The sequence below is a fragment of the Mus caroli genome, chromosome 2 (assembly GCF_900094665.2).
Source record: "Mus caroli chromosome 2, CAROLI_EIJ_v1.1, whole genome shotgun sequence".
NCBI classification, from domain to species: Eukaryota; Metazoa; Chordata; class Mammalia; order Rodentia; family Muridae; genus Mus; species Mus caroli.
In genome coordinates, this window is record NC_034571.1 from 129,348,632 (window position 1) to 129,359,809 (window position 11,178).

Genomic DNA, 11,178 nt, shown 5'->3' on the forward strand with positions numbered 1-11,178 from the left:
GTATTTCCCAAGACGGTGCTAAAATGGAGTCAAAAGAATCGCTCCGTTTGGGTGTTTATAAAAGATTGAAATAAAAAGGGTTGCTGCAAAGCGCTCGGGGAGCTGAGTCAAGCGCTCTGCACCTCCCGGCTCCTCCCCTACCGCCCCCAGCCACCTTCCTCCCTCCGCCCTCCCCCATCACACTTCCTCCCCGCCCCTCGAGGAGCCGGCTATTAAAAGCTGCTGACGTCAAAGGAACGGCCATCTTTGATGAGGGCAGAGCTCACGTTGCATTGAAGAAGAAACCTCGGGGAGGTCTGGAGCTGTCTTTCCTTCCCTCCCTAACCGGCGGCTCCTCCACTCTTGCTACCTGCAGGGATCAGCGGACAGCATCCTCTGGAGAAGACAAGGTAAAGAGCCCCCTCCCCCGATCCAGGTCCTAGCCCTGTATGGCTGCATACACAGAAGGGACTGCAGCTGGCAGCCCAAGTGAGCCTGGGTAAATACAAGTATTGGTGCACTTAGGGTGCGGTATTCCCTGTGTGCACATCTACCTAGACTCTCGCCTGGGGCTACATAAAAGTATTTTCGAGGTGAGCTGTTTGGAGAAGGAGTGAATGGGGACACTGCAGATGGAGTGGTGGGAAGAAATAGCGAGGATGTGTACAGAATAATAACTTACTCTTTTGAAGCAGCCGTGGGACCCTCTTCCATCTTGCGATGCAGTTTTGAGATATGTTTAGGTTATTAGGATTGTGGGGGTTTTTTCTACCTGTAGACTAAAATTTAAAAGCAAAACACGATCTTGTCGTTCGTTCCAACCCTGTGATTATGACTGTAGTGTTTAGGGCACTGCTACCCAAGGGAGATGAGAAGGCAGGGTGTGGGCGCTGGGGAGGCGAAAGGAGAAGGGGGGCAGTTCCCTCCCTGGGCAAGCTGAGCTGCGGCAGCGGCAGCAGCCTCCATGCCCCACAGACTTGATTTATGCCGCCTGCCCCAAGTCAGCTACAGGCGAGCATGTGCTGCAAAGTGGGAGAGCTCTGGAGGTTTGGTGCGGTGGGCTAGACTAGTGGGGGTGCGATGGCGGGAGCTCAGCACCCTGGACAGGAGTGCTCGGCGCCCGCGTCGGCGCCCTGACCTTTCAGCACCAGGGACAGCGATCCGGCTGCAGCGCCGCATTACCTGCTGCAGAGATGCCTGGCTGGGGCTAGAGGCCAAATATTCTCTCTGAGATCCAGGTCTTATAGAAAGTCTTAATAGAGCTGGCATAGTAGATTAAAAGAAAGAAGAATAAATCCTGTCAGCAGGGATTTATTTACAGACAATTGCCTGCTCTCTTCCTCACTTCCCACGTAGCTTCAAGAAATAGCAGACTACTTGTAGAAGCCTTCTGTATTTCTTCCTGTGCCTTGGTTTAGACAAAAACAAAACAACAAAACAAAACAAAAAAAACCATACTTTTAAAAGCGGTCACTTATCCTCCATTACGACATAAATACTGTAATTTTTTGTATTTAACACAGGGTAGATATATCTGTTGATATTAGGGGGGCTCCAGTGGGCTTATAAGATAATGCTAGTACTATCTATTTATAGGACAGTTCCCTCCCTATGTTTTTTTTTTTAAATATGGGTTATCTGAACTAGTTTTTGGAATAAATCCCTTTATCACTTTTCCTTTATCCTTAAAACTAGGTAGAAACAAGCATACACAGCCAAAAGAGAAATTTCAATATCTTTGGCTGTGGTTTTGGAGTTAGAGCATTTCATATTAACATTGGATATGGCAGATTGATTGCTGTAGATTTTGACATTAAGAATGGTCATCCTTGGAAGAAGTTAAACATGTCCTTCAGGGTTATGAATCGGCTGAAGTAGGAATCTGACCCCCAAGATTCACTGCAATTTCTATTATGGCACTGCAGGATTTTGCTGAGGTCATGATAACTATTTTCTTCTCTGAGGCTTAGAGATTCCGCATGAACAAAAATTGTCATGATGATAAATATCTGTTTGATTTAGAGTCTCATAATTGTCATGAATGTATCAAGACTAAAATGATATGCTTTCCACTGTTGTTAAATGAGAATAACAGCTTCATATATAAGGATGTATATAATGCATTAAAGACATGCTAGCATGAACCCTTTTAAAGACCTCCTCCCAAAGGTCTTGAATTGTGTTCATTTAGTTATAACTCCAATCATCTGTCTCCCAAAGATACTAAAATTCCCTGTCTATTAAAAAGAGTTATTTTATCCCCAGCTATTTATTTGTGGGTTCTTTTTTCTTTTTATAAAAATCATGTGTTTCCATGTATGTATATGCTGGTATATTATTGTGTGTAGATGGAAATTGATCTCAGTGGAAATTTATTCCAGATTATGTAGCTGCATGGGAGTTTATAACTCTGAAATCTTCAGATATAATAAACAACTACGTTTCATTGATGGGAGGTGGAGGAGGGAGTATGGGGAGGAGTCTTATTTAAATGCTTTGCTGTTATAGTGCAAATCCAGACAGTTCTGCGCAGTTGCGGCAAATGCAAAGCCTAATGCTGCCTGAATTATGAGCTTGAACGTTAGTAATTACTGCTAGGTTTGCTGGATAGTGGAAGATGAAGGAAAGGGGCATAGCATTGCAGTAAAGCTGGCTAAGGGTACCGAGGTGGGAAAAAGAGGCAATATGAGTATTTATATAGCTGAATATATAGGAAAGTTAGCTGAGAAAATAAAAGGAAATATACCTGTGACATAGATTCAACATTTTTGTCATGGAAAATCTTCAGCAGGAAAAATAAAAAGATGTTTTTTCTTCATTTTAAGTTTGAATTTTGAAAATCCAGGACAATGTGATGAAGGAGGTGGGAGCAGAGAGGCATATGGAGAATCCAGGAAACATTCCTGCAGATGGAGGGATGGAACCTGCTTGTTTGTTTATTGTTGTTTTCCACATTTAGCATTCTCAGCACAAAATAATGTACAATTTCTACAATCTTTTCATGGTACAATATCCCTAGAATTGATAATTTAACCTTTACTTTATAAAGCATTCACAGCTCTAAGGCAAGCTGTCCCTTAATTTGTTAGATGATATTTCTAAACTCTAAAGTTAACCCTGTAGTAAAGGTTATCAGCTGAACAATTGATTTCTCCTCCAATGACGCCTAGCAACTGCATAGCAGCTGGCCTTCAGGAGAACTGTTGGCTTTGACCATTGTAGAAATAAAAACAATGTAATAAAGAGATTGAAGGAGGAAACAAAAGAAAATCCTGACTTTTAAATGATGCACTATCAATAAGCAATGCTTCTTACATTATGAGATTGCCTTACAGTGCTAGAAAAGCAGGAAAAATGATGGGTTTGGCCTCAGCACTGGATACATTCTGCAATGTCATCCCTTGCCAGCAGGCACCAACCTAATAGGAAGATATTGATCAGTCAGAAAGCACCAGATACATAAATCAACCCCACAGGGGATATAACATTTCATGGTTATATGGTTTTTGACCTCAGTAAGTTTAGAATCTAGTAATCTTAATAGAAATAATAAGTAATAAAACTTATCACACAAATCCAAAGTTAAAAAGCAATAAAACAACAGGAAAAATTATGAGAGTGTAAGTAATTCATTTGTAAGTAAATGTGAGCAGTGGTAAGGATAGGGTTTCAGACAGGGCAAAATCAAAGTAGGCACAGGTCTTGAGCTAGCCTGGAAAGGTTGAAAAGAAATTAGAACGGCCTGCTAAGTAAACAACTTCAAGTTATGTAAGCCAGGCTATCTTTCTTCACTGAATCCTGCAAATGTCTAGCCACTTGGAGACAGTTGAAAGCTTGTATAGAGTTTTCTAGAATGGAATTAGAGCCCCCTATGGAATGTTTTGAATGACAATCTTAGAATTAGATATTTTACTCTAAAATTGATTTCTGAGTAGAAAGTAATATAACTAGCAAAGCAACGAGGTTCTGGCTAACACCCAAAAATTAACAGAGTAGGTTTAATCCCCAGTATTAGAGGGAAACACATCACTATCATCAAGGGTGATTCATTAAAAAAAAAAAGTCCTGTAATTAAACATCACTTACCATCTCTCTCCAAGATATTCGCACCTACATGGACATATAGTCCTTCCCCATAAGTGACCTGCAGTTTCGGTGTTCCATATTTAACTAGAACAAACTATCTGAGATGAATACATGCTAGGGGAATTAAAAGGCAGGTCAGAAACCAGATGATCAGAGATCCTAGAATGTACATTTGAATAATAAACATAGTGTAGAACTGTCTCTCCCTCTCTCTGAATATTCCACATTGGCAAATGCACTGAATTGGGGCAGGAAGGGGTCGGTTTTTCACAATGTGTTACATACTGCATGACAAATTGAACCAGTGCCTAAAAATGGAGGGTGGTGGTAACATTTTATAAAGCTGGGGTAAGCAGAGGTAAATAACAGAACACATTTCTTTTCCAACTAAGCAGGCTGATTCTTCTTGGTTCCCTATATCCTAGAGCTGGATTGAAGTCTAAACTATACACATTTCTGTTTTTTAACCTTGTAGTTGCCACTCCCATAATAAAATGTCAAAATTCTAAATACTGATAGAAATACTAAACCAAAATAGCCAACAGCATCATCACTGCAGAGGAAGGAATGGAGGTTACAAGCATAGATTTGATTACTTGCCTTCTGTCAGAAACACAACGTGATTTCCCTCTTTTGCTATTTACCAAAACACTGGCAGGAGAAATGTGATGTGGTAATGTGTGACCTCCCAGCTCATGGGAAATTGGGAGAAGGGAATGTCATTGAAACTTTAGGAGGAGTTTATCAAGCTGGGTCCAGAGGACTTTTCTCAGGTAAGAGAAAAGGAAGATATGAATCACAGTGTCAAGAAAGCAAGACACGGTGAGTGGGGAAACTGTTTCAATGAAATTAGTCCTATAAAAGGAAAGAGACTTCAGAATTGCTATCATTGCTGTAACAATAACTGTGGTTTTTTTTTTTAACATTATTATCTTCACCAAGATCGCTAGCTATACTTTTCCCCTGAAAAAGTTTAAGTGAATTCTGATTTTAAGTGAACTATGTAAACTACAGTCATGTATCTGATACAATACAATAGCATTTAGTAAGCCATGAATACGATTTTAAAGGACAGAGATGCCTAAGGCAAAGACTAATCCGAAGTACTTTGTGTGGGGCCAGGGGTGAGATGGCCTGAGCTATCTCTGCTGCTAGTTCGCCAAGTGTTGGTAATGACTTCGTAGTAAGTCATTTCAGTTTTACAGGTGAAGTGGCTGAGATAGAGCCAAGAGCTAAGTGACATATCAGAGAGCTGAACAGGAATAATTGTAGTCAGTCTGACTCCAGAGACCAGGGTGCTAGCTGAATGTACTCGGTTGCTTCTTATATCATCGCTTTTCTTGCTGGTCAAATGAATCACAGTGAATATACATTGATAGGTAGATAGATAGATTAGGTAGATAGATAGATAGATAGATAGATAGATAGATAGATAGATAGATAGACAGACAGACAGACAGACAGGATTGGACCCAGAGCATTAAGCATGCTAAGCAAGCACTCATCCCCTAAACTATACTGCAGGCCTCTGCACGTGATATTTTTCTTCTATCTTTCCCTCCCCGTTTGAGAAGGGAGGCATGCCTGTGAGGATGCTGGTTGGCAGCCAGGAACCCCACAGCTCTCCTGAAGCAACTGCTTATAATTTCCTGTTTTCGGAATCAGTCTCCTAATAACCCACCAGGGCACTGTAAAACTTGGTCTCCTCATCCGCAGACAGTGTTGGTCAGTATTGCTGCCATTCTGACGCAGCTGAAATGCCTCAGCAATGTGTGTGGGCCTCAGAAGAAAGGCTTTCGGATCCTGTTGTCTCAGCAATGCTTCTGCTGTCAACCTGCAGTCACAGATCTTAGAACTCATGTGTCCTCAGTATCATATCCCTTTCTTAGTCTTTTTTGTATTCCCTCTGCCCCAAATTATTTGACATCATCTTTCTAGTCAGACAAGAAATCCTGCCTTTTGCCTCAAAGCTCTGTTCTACATCATCACTGCCTTGAGTGTCTGCCCTCCTTATTCAGATCCTTGGTCATCTAGTACATACTATGTCCTGCAGCTTTTCCAAACATTTTAAATTCCTTGTAAAAAATAAATTAGTTTTGAATTTTCACCTCAAGATTCTGCTTTTCTCGTCTCCTGTGTCTTACTTAAAGCAGTTTGTTGGCTTTTATTTTCTAACTTCTGCTCTCCGTCTGCCATTTATAAGAGAGAAGGAATACCTCTGCAGAATCTCTGAACTGCTAAGTATTTAAAAAAGTCATATTTCTATATGACCTGAATCATATGATACAGTGCAAAAAAAAATGATCACACATGGTTGAAGTATATTCGAGGCTCTGGGTTTTATCAGAGGGAGAGGAAGGGGGAGAGGAAAGGGGAGAGGGAGGGGGAGGGGGAGACAGACAGAGATACAGAGACAGAGACACACAGAGAGAGACAGAGAAAGGGACAGAGAGAGAAAGACAGAGAGAAAGATAGAGACAGAGACAGAAAAATCAATCCTCATATTTCAGAAAAGACTCCTTGTCTCTATAGTTGACTTCAGATTCCAGCTTTGTTCCATCCAGGTAAACTGTCACACGGCAAGAAAAGATAGTCACTGATTGCTTTCTTGTTGGTTTTCTGCTGACTCACAAACATTAACCTTTACAACAGTTAACCGATTGTTATACACAAGTCTGTATCCCAACAAGATATAGGGGGAAATCCTGTTTTAAAGATTAATGTCCCTTTTTCAGTCAGTCTAGAGAAAGTGACTTTTGATATCAACTTGGGATTGATGCTAAATGACTGCTCTGCTAAGTTTATGGCTTCTTGTTTAACCAAGAAGAGATAAATCTGATCCTTTTGATGCTTTTTGGCCTGGTAATCCTACGATTGACGATTCTGTTCGATCTGCTGACTCATTTCTTGGCTTTCCAGGTGGAAGGCCTTTTTTTTTTTTTTTTTTTTTTTTTTTTTTTTAGACATCAAAGGCAAGACGATTTTTTTTCCCCGAAAGTGCTAAGTTCTACAAACTGAACTTCTAGTCTCGGCTTCCCCTTCACTTATTTTATTCTGATGACACTGGTTCTAGATTTTTGAACTTAGAAGATGACATCCCATGGCTTCAATCAGTGCTTTCTGCCCTAAACTGGGCAGCATGGGTGGAAACGAAAGCCTCTCTCGGGTGCCCCCCTGAGGCCAGAGTTCAGCCCTGCACTCCTGCCTCATTTCTGTTTCAGAGAATGTGCTCAGATGAGCTTTGAGAGACAGGCAAACTGTGACTGAATTCCCTTTCCATTGAGAATCTGGGGCCAAGCTGTTGATATCCTTTGTTTATATTTCTCTTTTTTTTTACACCTTCAGAAAATACTGACTGGGAAATACAAAACAACACATTTCTTAAATTCCCTGTAGTTAGTAAACGTTTGCTTGATGGCCAGCCATAGATAAGTCACACTGTGACTTTTTTTATTGATAAGTAGAAAGTAAAGGGAGATAAATGCCAGAAAGCCTGCTGGGAAGAACATCAGTGAACTGGTTTCATATGAGGGAGTCCTGTGGAATGATCCCTTTAATTTTAATGAGAAAGTGATGAGAAGATTTTTACTAGAAATCAAAATCATATTCCTGGTTTATGTTTGAGAAATGTTGAACATAATGGGATTTTCTAACTTGTCCATGAACTTCTCAAACATCATTAGCGTTACTGCAACACATTCAGTCATTCATCCAGCAAACATTTTCTGAATAAGCTACCATTTAGCTACCATTTAGCCAGAAAACACTATCCTGGTTCTGCAGACACAGTAGTAAATAAAATAAATGTCTCTGCTCTCAGTATGACATGCTAAGCATACCCTATGCAGACAGAAGTACTTTAGGAAACATGTTTTAAATAGGATCTCTTTCTTTTAACCCAACTTAGAAGAGATCATGGAGGCTATAAAGATTGTGCAGTGAGTAAGGTTGTTTGTCTTACAAGCAGAAGGACCTAAATTTAAACTCCAGAACCCACATGAAAAACAAGGCATGGTGGCCCGTGCCCGCAGTCTCAGTAAGCCCATGGGGCTTACTGGCCAGCCAGTCCATCTTTAATAATCAACTCCATGACATGAAAAGACCCTGCCTCAAATGATGCAGATGTTATTCTTCAACACCTGACATTCCTGAGGCTATTTTCTGGCCTCCAGACATATAAGCACACGAATTCATGAAAACCCATGCGTACCCAGGCGTATGCACACACATAAAAAAGAAATCAACAGATACAGTTGACTTAAGGTTTTCTGTATTAGTCAGTACCTACCTACAATAAGGCCACTCTATCATGAATGAATATATTAAGAAACATAGACACCTAGACTAAATAAATAACTAAGGTACGCCTTTGGGTAAATTTGCCTTCATTTACATGGCAATCATAAGACAATATATATCCCTTAAATATAGTTTTGTATTTCAGCATACGTCTTCATAGGGATACCTGCCTGTGTAAACCACTTCTTACCAAGGGGAAAGAGTAAAGCATCAAGAATCTTGCTACCTTCTAGGCCAAAAAAAAAAAAAAGACTATGCTGCAATCTGAAATGCTTGGAACAATGAAAAACCAAGGTGACCAGGAGAGAAAATGCAGTATTTTTGTACTTTCCTCCCCTGAAAGCGCCCCATTATGGGTCATCAGTCAGAGATTCAGAATGAAGTAGGATATAGGTTAGTTTTCCAACCCCTACTTTTAGACTTTACTTGTGTTTATCAGTTAACTATGTTCCCATTTCCACCTCCCTTGAAGGTTTATGGCATAACTTTATAATTACCTACCTATACATTTTTCTTCCTTAGTAGAATATAGAAGCCCTAGAGATCAGAGATAACAGCTCTTGATTTCTTAGTACCCTTCATGCACCAGATCGAATAAGCAAGTGGGGTGCACCAGATGGGATAAGCAAGTGACTGAAGATATCACCATGGTTTTTTGTTTTGTTTTGTTTTGTTTCTTCAGAGAAATGAATTTCACTCCAGTAACTAGTTCTGCCTTGAATCAACCAGACATTTCAATCTGGAAAATACACTAATTGTTCTGTAGCTCTGCAAGTCGATTCACCCTAAATGTTGGGATAAAAGAGGTGCTTTGGCTTACCTTGACTAGCTACCAAACTATGGTAAACAACTTATTATTCTACTATGATGTTGTATCATCTATCAGCCAGGGGTTAAAATGCTAATGAAGCATAAAGAATTCTCAAGAAAAGCATTGCTAAAAGCAGAACTGTATTCAGATATTAACAGCCATTCCCTAAGAGTGATTTAACCCATTTTCAGATAGGAAGCCAAGGTGTTTAGCTTGCATTATGCATACATTTAAAAGTCTATAGTAATCATTAGGATCAAATGATATTTTTAATCGTTGCCCGTACATCGATTGAGGCATTGATTTGTGCCTTTGGTCAGCCCTTGTCTTCAGAAGCGCACACTGCTTCATTAGGATGGCATGGTGTATACGTGCTGTCCATGTTGATTTGGCTTTCTGCAAAAAATCTCCTTTAACATCCAGCGTCCAGCGTCCTCTTTGTTAGAAGAGGAAAAATAGGCATAGCATATCAGCTTCATTTATCGTAGGAAAACCAATATTTATCACCAACTGAACAAGGACTTTTGTATGTCTTTTTCTCCATATTTTCTCATAAAGGAAGTTTAAAAAAGTAGTAGAAACTCTGTGTCTACTTTCTGCAGAATATATAAACAGTCGAATGACCACAAAGAAAATAACAACAAATAATTGGCTAAATGACCTCTAGATAGTACACTCAACTTTTGCTTAGGTTATTTCACATAATCTCGTTGGAAACATTTAAACTGTTTGGAGCTCTTGTCTCTCTGACTATAAAGTCCACATTTTTTTCTTTCTACCCATGAGTTTTCAACATTTACATATAATCCAGTGAGACTTTCTAAACACAGTGGTTCTCAACCTTTCTACTGCTGCAACCCTTTAATGCAGTTCCTCATGTTGTGATGACCCAACCATGAAATTCTTTCATTGCTACTTCATAACTGTAGTTTTGCTACTGTTATGAATCACAATGTAAATATCTGATATTCCGGATATCTGATATGCGACCCTGTGAAAGGGGTTTGTTTGTTTTTTTGACCCCCTCACCAAAGGGGTTGCAACCCACAGTTGAGAACCACTACTCTAAAAGACTGCATGCTGCCAGTGAGTCAGCAAACCTCCAAGAGCACAGTCTTCCAGGCTAACTCAGGTGCATATGATGATATGAGTGACCAGAGACAAGTAACGTTCAGATGAGTTCATTGAGCACTGGACAAAGAGGCAGAGGCTGCAGACCACCTACCTCAACCATAATAGCTGTGCAACCTTGAACAACTCACCTAAACTGAACTGATTCTAGTGTTCACAGATGTAAAGAAAAAGAGGTGGCTACTATGAATGCCAAGTGGATGTCATGAGGCCTTAAGAAATTACTATTGCTGCTACCTCCCACCCTATGAAAGGGGAAGGCAGGTCTTTGTGTTCCACTAGCCAATGTTTACCAAGTGGTATTTCTTGCATTCTTGATTGCAGGTTATTTGAAGAATATATGCTTCTTTTCTTTTCTATTGTGTTTTCTTTTTAGAGAGTCAATGGCTCATGGTACCAGATTACTTTTTCACTTTAACAGCATACATGATAAATTGGGACGATGTATCAGGAGTATTTGATTTTTCTATTTGGGGAAGGATTTGAAAATGCCTTTGATAGCATCTCTGCTTTGGGAATGGCCTCATGATCCTTAGAATTAGGTTTAGATACCCAAAGAGGCTCAGTTTTCACTTAAATAAACACTAACCCCCTCTTGCTTTATGCATTGGATTTCAAGGGCCCTTGAGGAAAACAAAGGAAATATGAAAAATATATTTTGCTGTGCAAAAGAGATGTGCTGCAAGCTGTTCAATGAACCATCACCAAACCACATCTGTTGGTGCTGTTTGTTTTCAGCTTTGTGCTGAGAGGTTTTTGTTGTTGCTGCTGCTGCCACTACATGGTGGTATGTGGGGGTGGGGTCAGGCTTTTTATCAGATTGACATGTGTGCTTTCTTTCTTTCTTTCTTTCTTTCTTTCTTTCTTTCTTT

General features: G+C 40.1%; 1 protein-coding gene across 2 annotated transcripts in view; it reads left to right on the forward strand.

Annotated features, from left to right (window-relative positions):
* Positions 1-233: 233 nt before the first annotated feature.
* The window catches only part of Snap25 (synaptosome associated protein 25), a 71,085-nt gene continuing 60,140 nt past the window's right edge, over positions 234-11,178 (forward strand). Inside the window, exon 1 of one of the 2 annotated variants that reach the window (XM_021155437.2) lies at positions 234-389. The gene's annotated coding sequence lies outside the window, so the exon portion shown is untranslated. The remainder of the gene's footprint in view (positions 390-11,178) is intronic. The other variant, XM_021155436.2, reaches the window with a different exon arrangement.